Source organism: Gymnoscopelus braueri (assembly GCF_963280865.1).
Source record: "Gymnoscopelus braueri genome assembly, chromosome: 2".
Lineage (NCBI taxonomy): Eukaryota > Metazoa > Chordata > Actinopteri > Myctophiformes > Myctophidae > Gymnoscopelus > Gymnoscopelus braueri.
In genome coordinates this window covers 17,957,167-17,973,943 of record NC_137604.1, presented here as the reverse complement: position 1 = coordinate 17,973,943, position 16,777 = coordinate 17,957,167, and positions in this window count along the sequence as shown.

Below are 16,777 nucleotides of genomic sequence, written 5' to 3'. Positions count from 1 at the left end.
GTATCTTATAACGAGCATTAGTGAGTACCAATTATATGAAGATAAGTTGAAAATGGGTTGTCCTTTAAGTATTCAAAAGCATATGCTTAAGAAAACAGTATTCAAAAGTAAAATGACCAATTACTTTTTAATATCAATGCATTGATGTGTTTTCAAATTAAGACATTTTCCCCCCAAAATAATACTGAAAATAGTAGAAATACAAGCTGCCATATGATTGTAGATCTGCTATTTTCAAAATCATGAAAACATGTGCATATTTGGAATATTTTTGAAACATTTTAACAACAAAAATCTTGTATGGGGGTCACTGGAACAACATATTTTCAGATGGGGGTCTGCAGATAAATCCATGTTAATTTGGGGGTCCTTGACATGAAAAAGTTTGAGAATGACTGCAGTAAGGGGAAGAGATTCCTAAACAGGGTGATGATGATATTGCTGTGGCACGTAAACCAATTTGCAGCAGCCACAGCAGCGGAAAATAGCAGATATACAAAGTTAAATTAGATTATAATGAAAAATGCTATCATCATGATCCTAATTAAAATTAGATCATAAAAATCTATATTAGATTATAATGATCAGAAGCATGTTGGAGCATAATGACAAAAAAGTACCAAAACAAACGTCTTCATGGTGATTCTATTTGGAAACTTGGAAATGTGACGGAAATGAATATGTAGGCTAAATGAATATGTTTGCACACACAAGGCATTTGACATTTTTGGCTTTAAAGGAGTAGTTCACCCAAAAAATTACTTATTTTCTATCAATTACACACCCCATGAACCATTGAATGCATGGAGATTTGTTTGTTTTTGACGCATTCCTGAGCCAATAATTTGATGACCGGATGTATTTCCGGTAGGAGACTCAAAGAGTCTACTTTGAGTCTCCTACCGAATACATTAGCATCTTTCCACCGGTTTTCAAATTATTGGCTTAATCACCATGAATTCAATGCTTCATAGGGTGTGTAATTGATAGAAAATAAGTAATTTTTTGAGTTAACTACTCCTTTAACCACATGAACCCAAGCGTCCCTATTCTGTGGGGGAGAACATTCGGTGAAAATAGCTGATCTACATTGCGTTGTTAGCTAGATCAGCCACTTTTGCCGAAGAGATCTGGTGTATAGGGAAATACTAGCAGACCTAGAATAGAGCCCTGGGGGACCCCGGTCAGCTAGGGTTCACTTCAAGCGGTTAAATATTTATGGGTTGTTTTCTAGCCAGAGGGGGGATTACATGCAATGCATTTCCTGAGGCTAGGAATCAAACCCACGATGTTTACGGTCAGGCAGTCAGTGTATTAGTTGGGGGTTGACACCCCAGGGCACCGCCGAGCCAGCTGAAAGGATCAGAGCTCAGACTGTAGATTTATTATGGCGGGTGTGTTTAATCTTGCAGGCTGGGAATCCAAAGTTTTCGAATCAACAGCAAAGTGCAAAAAAGTAGACCTGAGAATCTGTGGTGTCTTCTTCAGGAGAGAAAACAAAACAATAAAGCACGCACATCCACTCACTAAAGTACCAGGTACCGGGCAGAGGTCAGAATCCTGAAAAAAACAATGAGGCCCGCACACTGGATCATACTCGTACTCGTATATCATACACTTAAAGGACGACTTCACCCATTTTCAACCTATCTTCATATAATTGGTCCTCACTAATGCGCATGATAAAATGGTAAAAAAATGTTCTACTCGGTCTGTGTCTCAGAGGTGGGCTTTGGAAAGTTCAGAGTCCTGTCTACCAGTGACATCATCGATGGAGAATCCAAGCTAATAGAAACTGCACGCTTTCTATTCCTGGAAAGTTGCAATGCAATATTAGAAGCCATTGTTCTCGCATTAATACAAATCTAAATAAAAAATTTGAAATCTTGTTGGAGAAAAGAAATACTGCCTAACAATGATGTCACTGGTAGACGGGTTTCTGGACTGTCCACAGCCCTCCTCTGAGACACAGACTGAGTAGAAAAAAATCGTAGCATTTTATCATGAGTATTAGTGAGGACCTATCATATGAAGATAGGTTGAAAATGGGTGAAGTCGTCCTTTAAGGGCGGCAGGGCAGTGACTCAGGGCGGCCGGATGGAAACCGTGAGGTTCCCAGTTCGATCCCGGGCTCCCCACAGAATTTGTGTCGAAGTGTCCTTGAGCAAGACGCTGAACCCCTAATTGCTCCCGATGAGCAGGTTGGTGCCTTGCATGGTTTCCTCCCCCATCGGTGTGTGAGTGTGTGTGTGTGTGAATGGGTGAATGTAATGCCCAATCTATGTAAGGTGCTTTGGATAAAAGCGCTATATAAATGCACCATTTACTCCAAAGTTTAACGTGCCAGGGGGGTCCCAAGCTAAATGAGTTAATATAGCGTCACAATCATTCGAACCATTTGAACCATATTTTATACTTTGGCCGTTCAAAAATAGAAGATATACAAGCTCATAGCGCGTCACTTTGTGCCACGCTACGAGCGTGTTAGTAGATCTGCTTTTTTTTTTTATCTTGAAAATGTGTGCAAATCTTTGAATATATATTTTTTTCCTTTTTTTTTGGACATTTTAACTCTTCCGGAGGTCCCTGGCACAAAATATGTTTGACATGGGGGGGGTCCGCAGCCAAATACATATAACTTTGGGGGTCCTTGTCATGAAATGTTTGAGAGCCACTGCTGTTAAAGGATTCTCTGAAGGTGAATGGAGACAAGGGTCTTGTTAGAGTGAGCAGCAAGCAGACGCACAGCAGCCCACAGCTTGACTTGACTATGAGGCATTGATAGATCTCCATATAGCAATGCCTTTTAATGAACTTCATTTTGAAGTGATGAATCGTCCCCGTTCAGTCTTGAGTTATTAACCGTCCTCGCGCTCTCCGCCTCTCAACTGCGCCTCAGCTCCGTCTTGATGGATGCCTCCATCTTCCTTCACCTCTCAGACGAGCAGCGCGCCTCGCGGCCTTCAACGCAAACCCAACCGGCAACACAATGGAAACGACTGTATGTTTAACCAAGTAAATCCTATGTACTTAAACTTCGTTATATGTCGTATAGATAAAATTGGGGCACTGGGGGTGGGGCATATATGTCTACTACACATACTACCACTACCGGCTTGGCCGGCACTTGTCAGCAGGGAGTGTTGGGCGGGAGGAGTAGGACGAAGACTCTCTAACTAAGTCCTCCCGGTGAAGGCTCCTCACTGGCAGGTGAGTCGGTGGGATACAACAGCAGTGACGAGTCAGCGTGGGGAGGAATTAATTGGCATAACGACAAGATTGGGGAGAAAAAGGCTTACTCAGACAGAAAAGCTAAACCTGTATTAAGCTCACAACATGTCGCAGCGGCCCAATGTTTGGCTATTTTGACAAGCCCAGAATATGGACGGTACGGTTCATGTGGTTAACCCATTAAGACCTGGAACGCATCTGTGTCACTTTCTGATTTGAGCTAAAAAGCATTTTACATTTTCACGATTTTTCAGAAATAGCAGATATACAAGCTCATAGCGCGGCACCGAGTGCCGCGCTACGAGCTTGTAGATCTGCTATTTTTGAAAAATCGTGAAAATGTGTGCAAATCTTTGAATATATATATATTTTTAAGCGAACATTTCTAACTCAAATCTTTGCTTCTGGGGGGTCCCTGGAACAACATATTTTGAGATGGGAGTCGGCGACCAAATACATCATTTTGGGCCTTCACATGAAAAAGTTTGAGCACCACTGATCTAGAAACATACGTTTTTTTCAGAATACTGTTGGGATTTAGAAGACATTTCTAGAAGGTCTTCATGGGTTAAAGAAAGATAGCATGGTTCATGTGGTTAAAGAAAGATGGCATGGAATTAAGATGGGGGGGGGGCAGGTGCTACTTCTCCAGAGATGGGATTTGAGGGGTGCAGTGAGGGTAGACCTTTGTTTAAAGGGTGGAGAGCAGAGAGATGAAGGGATTAATGTGGCAGGGATTGAACAGTCAGATAAAGGGAGGGCCCACTCACCTCTTCCTGTATTCTCATATGTCTTTGTTCAGTAATCCTGCCCTGAAGCTGTGCTGAGTCTTCCCAGCGCCAGCAGATCTCTCAGAGGAAGGGAAAGCGGGCCAACCACAGCTAGCCAGGCTTGGCTAGCATTCCACAACTCACCATAATCCTTTTTTAGGGGCCTTGGCTGTAAATACAAGAACTGGCGAAAAGAGACCTGAGAGAGAGAGGCAGGGGAAGCAGGAAAGATGGAAGGAGAGAGAGAGAGAGAGAGAGAGAGAGAGAGAGAGAGAGAGAGAGAGAGAGAGAGAGAGAGAGAGAGAGAGAGACGAAGTATTTCCATACTGTACCAAGGACCATAAATAGTTATAAGCTCTAGCTGCGGCCCCCCTATTGTAAAATGTTTTTTAAAAAGTGAAAAAGAGCTTATGACCTTGTAGATTGGCTATTTTAGCTATTTTCAATAAAGAAAAAATTGAAATCTTTGCCCAAAATAGTGTTTAACTGGCAAAATAATCGTAATAATTGAATTTATATAAATTCAATATTGTATACTGTATACAGTACATATAAAATATATATTAATATTTGATATAGTACAGAGCTGTCAAAATGTGTTCATTAATTTAGTTAAATTACTCTGCACTATAGCCATGACTCTGTTATCTGATGGCTGATGGATCCAAACAATGATCCAAACCAGATGGAAAGAGAACCTTTATGTGGCCCTATAGTATCAGGATGGGGAAAAACACATGTCAATTAGCCTATTCCCAGAAAAGGCAGCGCAATTTACGTAGGCAGTGGCTCAAATCAGAGAGACAGGAAGTCATTTATCTTTCTGTTCCCACATAAATGTACAGAGAAAATTGGCATGGAATTAAGATGGGGGGGGGCAGGTGCTACTTCTCCAGAGATGGGATTTGAGGGGTGCAGTGAGGGTAGACCTTTGTTTAAAGGGTGGAGAGCAGAGAGATGAAGGGATTAATGTGGCAGGGATTGAACAGTCAGATAAAGGGAGGGCCCACTCACCTCTTCCTGTATTCTCATATGTCTTTGTTCAGTAATCCTGCCCTGAAGCTGTGCTGAGTCTTCCCAGCGCCAGCAGATCTCTCAGAGGAAGGGAAAGCGGGCCAACCACAGCTAGCCAGGCTTGGCTAGCATTCCACAACTCACCATAATCCTTTTTTAGGGGCCTTGGCTGTAAATACAAGAACTGGCGAAAAGAGACCTGAGAGAGAGACAGGGGAAGCAGGAAAGATGGAAAGAGAGAGAGAGAGAGAGAGAGAGAGAGAGAGAGAGAGAGAGAGAGAGAGAGAGACGAAGTATTTCCATACTGTACCAAGGACCATAAATAGTTATAAGCTCTAGCTGCGGCCCCCCTATTGTAAAATGTTTTTTAAAAAGTGAAAAAGAGCTTATGACCTTGTAGATTGGCTATTTTAGCTATTTTCAATAAAGAAAAAATTGAAATCTTTGCCCAAAATAGTGTTTAACTGGCAAAATAATCGTAATAATTGAATTTATATAAATTCAATATTGTATACTGTATACAGTACATATAAAATATATATTAATATTTGATATAGTACAGAGCTGTCAAAATGTGTTCATTAATTTAGTTAAATTACTCTGCACTATAGCCATGACTCTGTTATCTGATGGCTGATGGATCCAAACAATGATCCAAACCAGATGGAAAGAGAACCTTTATGTGGCCCTATAGTATCAGGATGGGGAAAAACACATGTCAATTAGCCTATTCCCAGAAAAGGCAGCGCAATTTACGTAGGCAGTGGCTCAAATCAGAGAGACAGGAAGTCATTTATCTTTCTGTTCCCACATAAATGTACAGAGAAAATTGGCATGGAATTAAGATGGGGGGGGGGCAGGTGCTACTTCTCCAGAGATGGGATTTGAGGGGTGCAGTGAGGGTAGACCTTTGTTTAAAGGGTGGAGAGCAGAGAGATGAAGGGATTAATGTGGCAGGGATTGAACAGTCAGATAAAGGGAGGGCCCACTCACCTCTTCCTGTATTCTCATATGTCTTTGTTCAGTAATCCTGCCCTGAAGCTGTGCTGAGTCTTCCCAGCGCCAGCAGATCTCTCAGAGGAAGGGAAAGCGGGCCAACCACAGCTAGCCAGGCTTGGCTAGCATTCCACAACTCACCATAATCCTTTTTTAGGGGCCTTGGCTGTAAATACAAGAACTGGCGAAAAGAGACCTGAGAGAGAGACAGGGGAAGCAGGAAAGATGGAAAGAGAGAGAGAGAGAGAGAGAGAGAGAGAGAGAGAGAGAGAGAGAGAGAGAGACGAAGTATTTCCATACTGTACCAAGGACCATAAATAGTTATAAGCTCTAGCTGCGGCCCCCCTATTGTAAAATGTTTTTTAAAAAGTGAAAAAGAGCTTATGACCTTGTAGATTGGCTATTTTAGCTATTTTCAATAAAGAAAAAATTGAAATCTTTGCCCAAAATAGTGTTTAACTGGCAAAATAATCGTAATAATTGAATTTATATAAATTCAATATTGTATACTGTATACAGTACATATAAAATATATATTAATATTTGATATAGTACAGAGCTGTCAAAATGTGTTCATTAATTTAGTTAAATTACTCTGCACTATAGCCATGACTCTGTTATCTGATGGCTGATGGATCCAAACAATGATCCAAACCAGATGGAAAGAGAACCTTTATGTGGCCCTATAGTATCAGGATGGGGAAAAACACATGTCAATTAGCCTATTCCCAGAAAAGGCAGCGCAATTTACGTAGGCAGTGGCTCAAATCAGAGAGACAGGAAGTCATTTATCTTTCTGTTCCCACATAAATGTACAGAGAAAATTGCCATATTTCAGGCATAGTTAGGAATGGTGATTAATCATGATTAATTCATTATTCATCTGATTACAATTTTGAATCGTTTCACAGCTCTAATATATATCGTCGCTGTCGGGCAGAAACCTCATATCTCCAAATTTCAACTTTATTTGTTTTTTTGGTGTAAATTAATGCCTTGCTTCATCATACAAGAGTGTCGCACAAAAGTAAAAAGTAAAAACAGACGATCTGCAAGCTCACAATTATTATTTATTAATGAATACATAATAGTAAAAAAGGTTTTGGACATGCAGTACAAGGTTTCCACCCGACAGCAACGTCATACTATTTAGGATTTATTGTTTCTTTCATTTTCCACACCTGTCCAATAGCACCCCCCCCTCCCCCCCTACCAGTGGTTCTCAACCAGTATTCCGGGGACCACCAGGGGGTCCTTGAGGAGGTTCCAGGGGGTCCCCAGCCAAATTAATAGTTAGGAACCAAATTGACCCTTATGTGTCTGTAACTCTGAGTGTGTACAAATGGAACCAAATGGACCCTAACGGGTCCATTTGGTTCCATTTGTACACACTCAGAGTAAAATGAACACTAATGACGATGATACAGTGTAGATTGGGACCCCCAAGAAAATAAAAATGGTTGAGACCCTGGCATATCTTTTCAAATGGGGGTCCGTGAGCTAATGTGGGTACATTTGTGGGTCCTTGACGTGAAAAAGGTTGAAAACCACTGTCCTATACTGATCATACTTACTTCCTTATCCTCTTGGTCTCGGTTGGGCATAAGGCTGCAATCATACACTGCCACTGAACCTTGGCTTGTGCTTCGTCCCAGGAAAGACCCATCTCCTTCAGCTCCATCATCACTGTCCTTCGCCAGGTGTTCTCTGGTCTGTCTGCCCCTCTTTCTTTTTTCCCAATTGAGGTCCATCTTAAGGCAACTGATCATGGACGGAGCTAAATGGTGCTTGGACTTGTATTGAAACCGGTAGGGTTTATTGATCTGTGCAAAACGCTACAGTAGATCTAAATGGCTTTCCTTCCTGTGGGAGCATGTGTGCCGTCGGCGGACGCCATCCGTCTTCAGGGTCACAACCTGGGCACGCACGCACGCACGCACGTACGAGCGCACGTACGAGCGCGCGCACACACACACACACACACACACACACACACACACACACACACACACACACACACACACACACACACACACACACACACACACTCTCTCTCCAGTGGGGTTATATGGGTTATCTCGCTGTTCTCTAATGCACTGCTTCTCAATGCTTGTCCAAAACGGACCCTTCAGGTCTGTAACTCTGAGAGTGTACAAATGGAACCAAATGGTTCAATTTGCAATTTGTACACTCAGGGTGATATAAGCATTACAATTTTTACTGTGTAGATTCCACTATAGTTAAATTCAGTGATTCTTTAACCCTTTTCATTTCAAGGACCCCCATATGATAAAATGTTTTCCTTAAAAAAAAATACTGTAAAACTTGCAGTGTTAATTGAACTCAGAGAGTGCATTAATGGAACCAAAGGTCCATTTCCATGTGTACGTTGAGAACCAGTGCCCCGTATAGCTGCCTACGTGTGTGTGTGGGTGGTGAGTGAGCACGAGAGAAAGAGAGATTGGCAGGTTTGACCTTCTTCTCCTTTACGCTCATATTCTCTCATATTCTCGTATTCTTCGCGGTCCATGAAGCCCCATTGAAATGCCGGCCTGGTGGCTGACACCCCCTTAATTGGCCATTTGCAGCAGTTCCTGGATTAGTCTCAAACAAAACGGCAGCATGCGGCGCATCATAACTGATAGGACCCTTCACAACGGTGTTGTGTCACAGGGTCACAGTGTCCCCTGGGTGTTGGAGCATTAATTTTTCACCCTCCCCCGCTGCAGTGGTCCGTTTTTCCTTGGAGCCCCCCTTTCTTACATCAGACCATAATGCTGAGACCCCCCCCCCAAACGTGTACGTTTATTCAGACATGTTAACCACTTAAAGGACCACTTCATCCATTTTCATCTTCATATAATTGGTCCTCACTAATGCTCATGACAAGATGGCACCTATTTTCAAGATTAAAAAAAAATTAGCAGATCTACAAGCTCATAGCGCGGCACTCGGTGCCGCGCTATGAGCTTGTATATCTGCTATTTTTGTCCATTGACTCTGTGTCTCAGAGGAGGGCTGAGGACGGTTCAGAAACCTGCCTACCAGTGACATCATCGATTGGAATTACAAGCCAATAGAAACTACAGCCTCTCTCTTCCTGGAAAGTTTGCACGCTGAAATAGAAGCCATTGTTCTTGCAATAATAATAAAGTTTGAAATATTATTTGAAATGACCAAACCTTCCTACCAATGATGTCACTGGTAGGCATGTTTCTGAACAGTGCTCAGCCCTCCTCTGAGACACAGACCTAAATAGACAAAAAAATTACCATCTTTTAATAAGTATTAGTGAGGAGCAAATAATGTGAAGATACGTTGAAAATAGGTGAAGTGGTCCTTTAAGCCCTACAGTATATACGTACATCTTGTACGGCAAATAGCGGATAAGCTCACATCGTGCAACGCGGTGTGAGCTTGTAGATCCACTATTCTCTCTATTTGAAACTATATATCGTGGCGACTGACCAAGCCATGACTCAAAAGACAGTTTTGTGAAAGCCAAACATCGGCATTTATTTAGGGATAATTGCACAGCATTTGGGAGTGGGTGAATAATGCATAACTACGGTATAAATTATAAATGAGTATAAATTAACACAAGTTCTTCCCGGTCAGGGGTAATAGTCCATGCACATTTCACAATGTTTCCCTAGGTTTGCCTATAATGCAAAGAAAACCAAGCATCAGTAGGTGCTTCACCAGTAATCACATGAATCGAGGAATAGTGGAAATCTCGCTTACCGCCTGAGCACCCGTCCGTTCATCGAGGAGAGCCAGTCAAGACTGAGGCAGAGTGAGTGAGCGTTTGCCCCGCCTAGCCGGTCAGCACAGGTGCCCTCGGTTCCGGCTGATTGAGGAGGTAGATTGGCATATACCGCCCCTCTATGGAGCTGCCTAGGCTGGGGCGCGCTGTCCTCTGGGCTCCACCCTGCCTCTCTGTCCCACTGTCTCGCCTCGGTGAGGCGCTTACCTTACCGGTCGCCTAGCGAGACTCCACAGTCACAGCTTCAATGTATGTAATCATACATAATGGTCAACCAGCCATCATGCAAATGTCCACCCTGCCATCAATGTGCAGTGCATTCGTAATTCGGTCGCTGTCGGGTGGACTTTTGCGCGACACTCTTATATGATGAAGTAGGGTATTCATTTGCTGAAAAATGGACAGAAGAGTGACGATTATGTAACATGCGTTCAGGGAGGGACAGAGCGTATTTGGCACAGCGTTGAGCCCATGCTAACCCATCCATGGAGATGGAAACCTGAAAGAGACATCTTTCCTCTGCTTTCTCAGCTTTCCTATGGTTTGCCTCCATTAAAGCTGCAATCGAAGTTTTATTTATTGAATAAAATTGTATTTTGACTTATCTCTGTACATGGTAAAGTATGTCTCCCTGCTCTTCTTTTGAGACCTTTAGATCCTGTATTCGGATAGGGCCACTACTGGTTAACAAGAGGTATTGCATGAAATTCAAAGGGAAATATATCTCCTTCCCAAACAAGCTCAGTAGAAGTGTAGGCGCTTGCCTTGCGCGTGGGACCCAGGATCGAATCCTGAGTACGGATTGCACCTTTAACCATTGAAGCCCCAGTAAAAAAGAAATGTAAAATAGCCAATTTCTTAATTAAAGTTTTACCTATAATGTAATGACAAGCAATCTTGACTACAGAGGGGATTCTCTCACACCTTTTGCAACATACTCCAAATCTTCTCCATCATAATAACACTGGGCTGATGGATAGATGAGCGGAGGACCATGGATGACAAAAGACTATCTCGCCTCTTTTCATTGCAATCTGCTTCTCCATAAACCTGCTCACTGTTCCTGAGGTGAGTCACAAGGGAAACATGGCACCTTCATCACTTGTCCTTGTCACATTGTTCAAAATGAAAGCTCAGTCATCTCTAGGCGCGGCGGAGAGAGGAGCAGATCTTTGTATGGATTACCTACCTACTCACAACATACCCGCTATGATGCTGTCTGGATGACACAAGTCATGTTACATATCGTCTCTGTCGGGTGGAAACCTCATACAGTATGTGTTCAAAACTGTTACTTTTCAGGATTCAAATGCAAAAATAGCAAAAGTAGCAGATCTACAAGCTCAAAACGCGTCGCTTTGCGCCGCGTTTTGAGCTTGTGGATCTGCTACTTTTGTGTGATCTATCTATCTATCTATCTATCTGTCTATCTGTCTATCTGTCTGTCTGTCTGTCTGTCTGTCTGTCTGTCTGTCTGTCTGTCTGTCTCTAAATGAAGTGAAAACTGTACATATAGGTCTTTCATGACGCATTATCCTACACATGGACCAGTGACACTCAGTGTCCTGTGGAGGTTGACAAGCAGAAAGGTGTGAGCGGTGACTCAGGTCTTCCTGGGCCCATGATGAGGTATTGTGGTGTTACTGTACATTGGTCTGTTCACAAGTTACTAGTGAACAGACTAAGGGGTTTTGTGACAGGTCACGCCCACTTGCCACGCCCCCCTGTGGGCCAATCAATCAGTCACGCCCACTTGCCAGGCCCCCCCCCCCCCCCTGTGGGCCAATCAATCAGCGTGAAAAGTTAATCAGTTCTTCCATGACCCATGCATGTATGACCAACATTTCCACTAGGTTTTGTAGATTTACAAAATGTAGATTTTATAACACATCGGAATTCTACAAGGTTAAAAAAAAATTCTCACTTGAAATCGTCCATGATTCTGTTGCATGCGGGCTGTATCAGTGCTTCCACCCTCCATCTAAATTCTACAAGGTTAAAGGACGACTTCACCTATTTTCGTTTCAAATCTTTTTTATTGTGAAGCACAGGGTTATATTATACATTTGTTCATACATATGGATTGCTTCCTTTTTTTTTTTAAACAAAAACCAACAGACATACACACAAAACGGAGTAACATGAAAAGAATACACTCAAACTTAAGCAAAAAACAAAGGGACCCTCCCGCCTCCCTTCCCCCTCCCCAGAAGTGCTGCCCCAGATTACGTGCGACACGGGTCATCCACAAGGATTAGCCTATCAACCTTTAAGAAAGGAGACTAAAGGCTTCCAAATCTTTTCAAAATCTTTCAGTTTGTCTTTGAGTATAAATCTAATTCTTTCTAAATGTAAGGATTCTGTCATCTCGGTGAGCCAGAGTTTGATTGTGGGGGCCTCTTTCTTCTTCCAAAATAATAGTATCAATTTTTTTGCAGCGATAAGGCCGTATGAGAGAAGGCGCTGTTGAGATAATTGTAGTTTCTTCATCCCTTCTGATACTCCCAAGATGACTAACACTGGGTCTGGATCTATCTCTACCTCTAGTATATTGGAAAATAGTCTGAATATCTCTATCCAGAAATTCTGTAGGTTGGGACACAGGGCATAACTGTGCAGTAGAGTTGCATCTGCTGATTTACACTTATCACACTGGGGGGAGATGTCTGGGAATATTTTGTGTAATCTTACTTTTGAGTAATGTAACCTGTGTAATATTTTGAATTGTATTAAGCAATGTCGTGCATTAATCGAACAGGTATGTATGTATTCCATACTGCTATCCCAGATGTCTTCAGTCAGTTGTACGCCCAATTCTGCCTCCCAGTTGGCTTTAATAGAGTGAGTTGAGACCGGAGCCATGTTATGTAAAGTGTCATACAAAAAAGAAATGATGCGTCTAGTCTCAGCTGCATGACTTAAACACCCATCCAATCTGTCTGGCCTTGCTGATTCAAAATCAGGAATATGTTTTCTCACATAACTCCTAATCTGTAGGTATCTAAAAAAGTCTCACTGCGGGAGGCCGTACTTCTCTTTTAACTGTATAAAGGAAGCAAATACCCCGTCCACATATAAAATTTTTATGCAAATTATTCCTTTCTCCTTCCAATCAAGGAAAGCACCATCTAGTTTGGAAGGGGCGAACGAGGGATTCGCTGCAATGGGCAGCAAAAACGACATTGCCCTAAGCTTGAAGTGATTTGTGACTTGTCTCCAAATACGTATAGTGTTATAAATAATTGGGTTATAATTGTATATCTTTTTGTGTATTAATACCGGTGATAAAATGACTGCCCCTATGGTAAACGGTAGACAATCCTCTCGCTCCATTTCCAATCCATCGGGCAGCAATGCTGTATCATCCAACCAATAGGAGAGGGATCGAATGCCAGTGGACCAGTAATAGTGGCAAAAATTTGGAAGAGACAACCCCCCATTCATTTTGGACTTGCACAGATGAGCCTTCCCTATTCTATGTGTTTTATAATCCCAAACAAAATCAAGAATAATGGAATCCAATCGTTTGAAGAATGCTTTAGTAATGAATACGGGAATGTTCTGGAGTATATATGTTACAGTATGATTGGAGAACCAGTACGATTGAAGAAAGCGCGCTCGTTTTTACCACCCACCCAGCACTAGAGGGAGCCACAAGCCAGGCTTGTGCACAAACATATATGGCCACACACACACACAGTCACACACACACACACACACACACACACACACACACACACACACACACACACACACACACACACACACACACACACACACACACACACACACACACACACACACACACAAGCGCACACACACACACGCGCACGCGCTCATGCTTTTTTTGGTTTATTGAAAGCAGGACTGTTTAGATACTTTTATTGTGTTCTGGCTTTTGTTTTACTTTCTCCCTGACACACACACACACACACACACACACACACACACACACCTCGCGAGCCTCGCGTAATAAACCCCCGCCTCGCAGCGCCGCGTCCTCCTTCTCCTCCTCGCCAGCCTCGCTAATAAACCCTGTCTCGAAAAGCCCCGCCTCGCCCCGAAGGAGCCCCGTGCCTAAAAACGAGCGCTCTGTCTTCAATCGTACTGGTTCTCCAAACGTACTGTGACATATATAACAGCTGTGGAAGAAATACCATCTTTACCGCATTTACTCTCCCCACCATAGAGAGAGGAAGTGTTCTCCAAAACTGGATGTTATTCTTAAGTTTGTCTATCAGGGGGTCCAAATTAGCTTTAGATAGTGAGTTATAATCTTTAGTGATGATTATTCCAAGGTATTTAAACCTTTCCTTCGCCACTTTAAAAGGAAGTTGTTGTAGCCATTCCTTATCTATAATATGGATTGGCATAAGTTCGCTCTTCCCCCAGTTGACTCTATATCCTGCGAATGTCCCAAATTGATTGATCAAAGCCAAGACTGCCGCCATTGATGTCCGTGGTTGCGTTATAAAGAGGATAATATCATCTGCATAAAGTGAAATCTTATTAACAGTGTAATTTGTGTTATAACCATGAATGTCTGGGTGCGTTCGGACCCTTTCAGCGAGCGGTTCGATTGCTAGCGCGAAGAGCAGCGGGCTCAGAACGCAACCCTGTTTTGTCCCACGTTTTAGCTTGAAAGTAGTGGAAAGAGTTTGATTGGTCAGTATTTTGGCACTGGGGTTGTTATATAATACTTTTATCCAAGAAATAAAACTATCTCCCATTCCAAATTTTTCAAGGACTGCGAATAAGTAGGCAAATTCCACTTGATCGAACGCTTTTTCCGCATCTAATGACAGTATAGAAAGCTCTTCATCGGGGTGTCGTGAGGTGTGCATAATGTTAAATAGACGCCGCAAATTAAAAAAAGAATTTCTCTGGGGAATAAATCCGGTCTGATCCGGATGTACCAGTTTCCCTATCAAAAGACTAAGTCTTTGAGCTAACGTTTTTGCAAGTATTTTTTGGTCTGAATTTAACAGGGAGATCGGTCTATAGGAACCCACCTCCTCCAAGTCCTTCCCTGGCTTAGGAATCAAAGTAATAATGGCCTCATTAAGTGATTGAGGGAGCTCTCCATCAGAAAATGCTTGAACATACATTTTATTCAAATAAGGAACCAGTAAGTGACTGAATTTCTTATAAAATTCGTTGCTAAAGCCATCTGGTCCTGGTGTTTTACCATTTTTCAACACTTTGATTGTTTCTGTGATTTCACTATTTGTAATCTCAGCTCCCAAAAGGTCACGGTCCGATTGAGTCAGAGTCGGGAGGTTACATTCATCTAGAAACGTCTGCATGACCTCAGGAGTTGCTGTCATCTGAGATGAATATAATGTTTCATAAAATTGCTGGAATCTTTTATTTATGTCTACATGGGAGGTTAAGGGATCCCCAGATTCTGATTTAATTCTGTGAATTGTGCGTTCACTTTCCATTTTGCGTAGTTGTCTTGCAAGCAGTTTATGGGGTTTATCACCAAATTCAAAATATTTTTGCTTTGTAAACATAAAGGCTGTGCTGATTCTCGCCGACAGTATTTTATTAAGCTTGTATGACTTCACCTATTTTCAACCCATCTTCATATAATTGGTCCTCACTATAATGTTCATTATAATGTGGCACCATTTTTGTCTATTCACTCTGTGTCTCAGAGGAAGGCTGTGGACAGTTCAGAAACCCGCCTACCAGCAGGGTCGCTGGAATGGAAAATGAGGTGGGGGACACATCGGGGGAAAAAACATTTTCGGGTGGTCTTGTAATTTTTTGGGAGTTTTTTGTCACTTTATTTCGGTTAATTCGGTTAAAATGTACTCCATGAAGTGTAGATGTCAGAGGTTTTTTCTTTTTTCTTCATCCCAAAAGTCAGCTGTAACCAAATGGACTCCTCTGTTTAATTAACTATACAGTCTCCCCCCATAGTCTCCCCCCACGGTGTGGAGACCCAGCCTGGGTCCCCCGCACCTCGCGCTGGTCGCGAGGTGCGGGGGACTGGACTGATTTTTTATTTCCAATTTTTTGTTGTTGTTGACTGCACTGAATTGTGGGTGTCTTTTAATTAAACAGGCGCCGGCGCCACTGCCTTCCAGTGACATCATCGATGGGGAATCTGAAAAATATCGGAAACGTTTGAAAAATCTTGAATAATTTTTAATTTCCTTTCACACAAATCTTCTCTTCTGGGGATCCCTATAGCACAAAGCATTCTCAGATGGGGGCTCCGCGGCCAAAATACATACCGTATCGATATGGGGGGGTCCTTGACATTAACCCATCAAGACCTGGAACGCATCTGTGTAACTTTTTGATTTGAGCTTAAAAAGCATTATTTTACACTTTGGCTATTCAAAAATAGCAGATATACAAGCTCATAGCGCGGCACCGAGTGCCGCGCTATGAGCTTGTAGATCTGCTATTTTAGAAAAATTGTGAAAATGTGTGCAAATCTTTGAATATATATATTCTTTTAAAGCAAACATGAACTCAAATCTTTGCTTCTGGGGGGTCCCTGGAACAGAATATTTTGAGATGGGGGCCCGCGGCCAAATTCATATAATTTTGGGGGTCCTTGACATTGAAAAAGTTTGAAAACCACTGATATAGAAACATACATTTTTCAGAGAACCGTTAAGGATTTAGAAGACATTTTGCAGAATAGGAACCTCAGGCCTCAAATGGGTTAAAAAGTTTGAGGACCACTGGTGTATAATAGGACTGGAGGAGCAGCTGAAGGTGAGGCAGACAGGTGATGGGTATTTCTGGCACACAGGGGAGAGGAGATGTACTGTATGTATGAGCTTGCAGATTCCCTGCACCAGCAGAGCCTCTCTCTGCCTGCATGCGTAGGTGGAGGAGTGTGGTGGAGGAGGAGGAGGAGGAGGAGAGGAGGAGGAGGAGGAGGAGGAGGAGAGGAGGAGGAGGAGGAGGATGCCAGACCCTCCAGCACCGTGGAGAGCAACACACGCCATCCCTCCAGCACCACCTGTCTCACTAC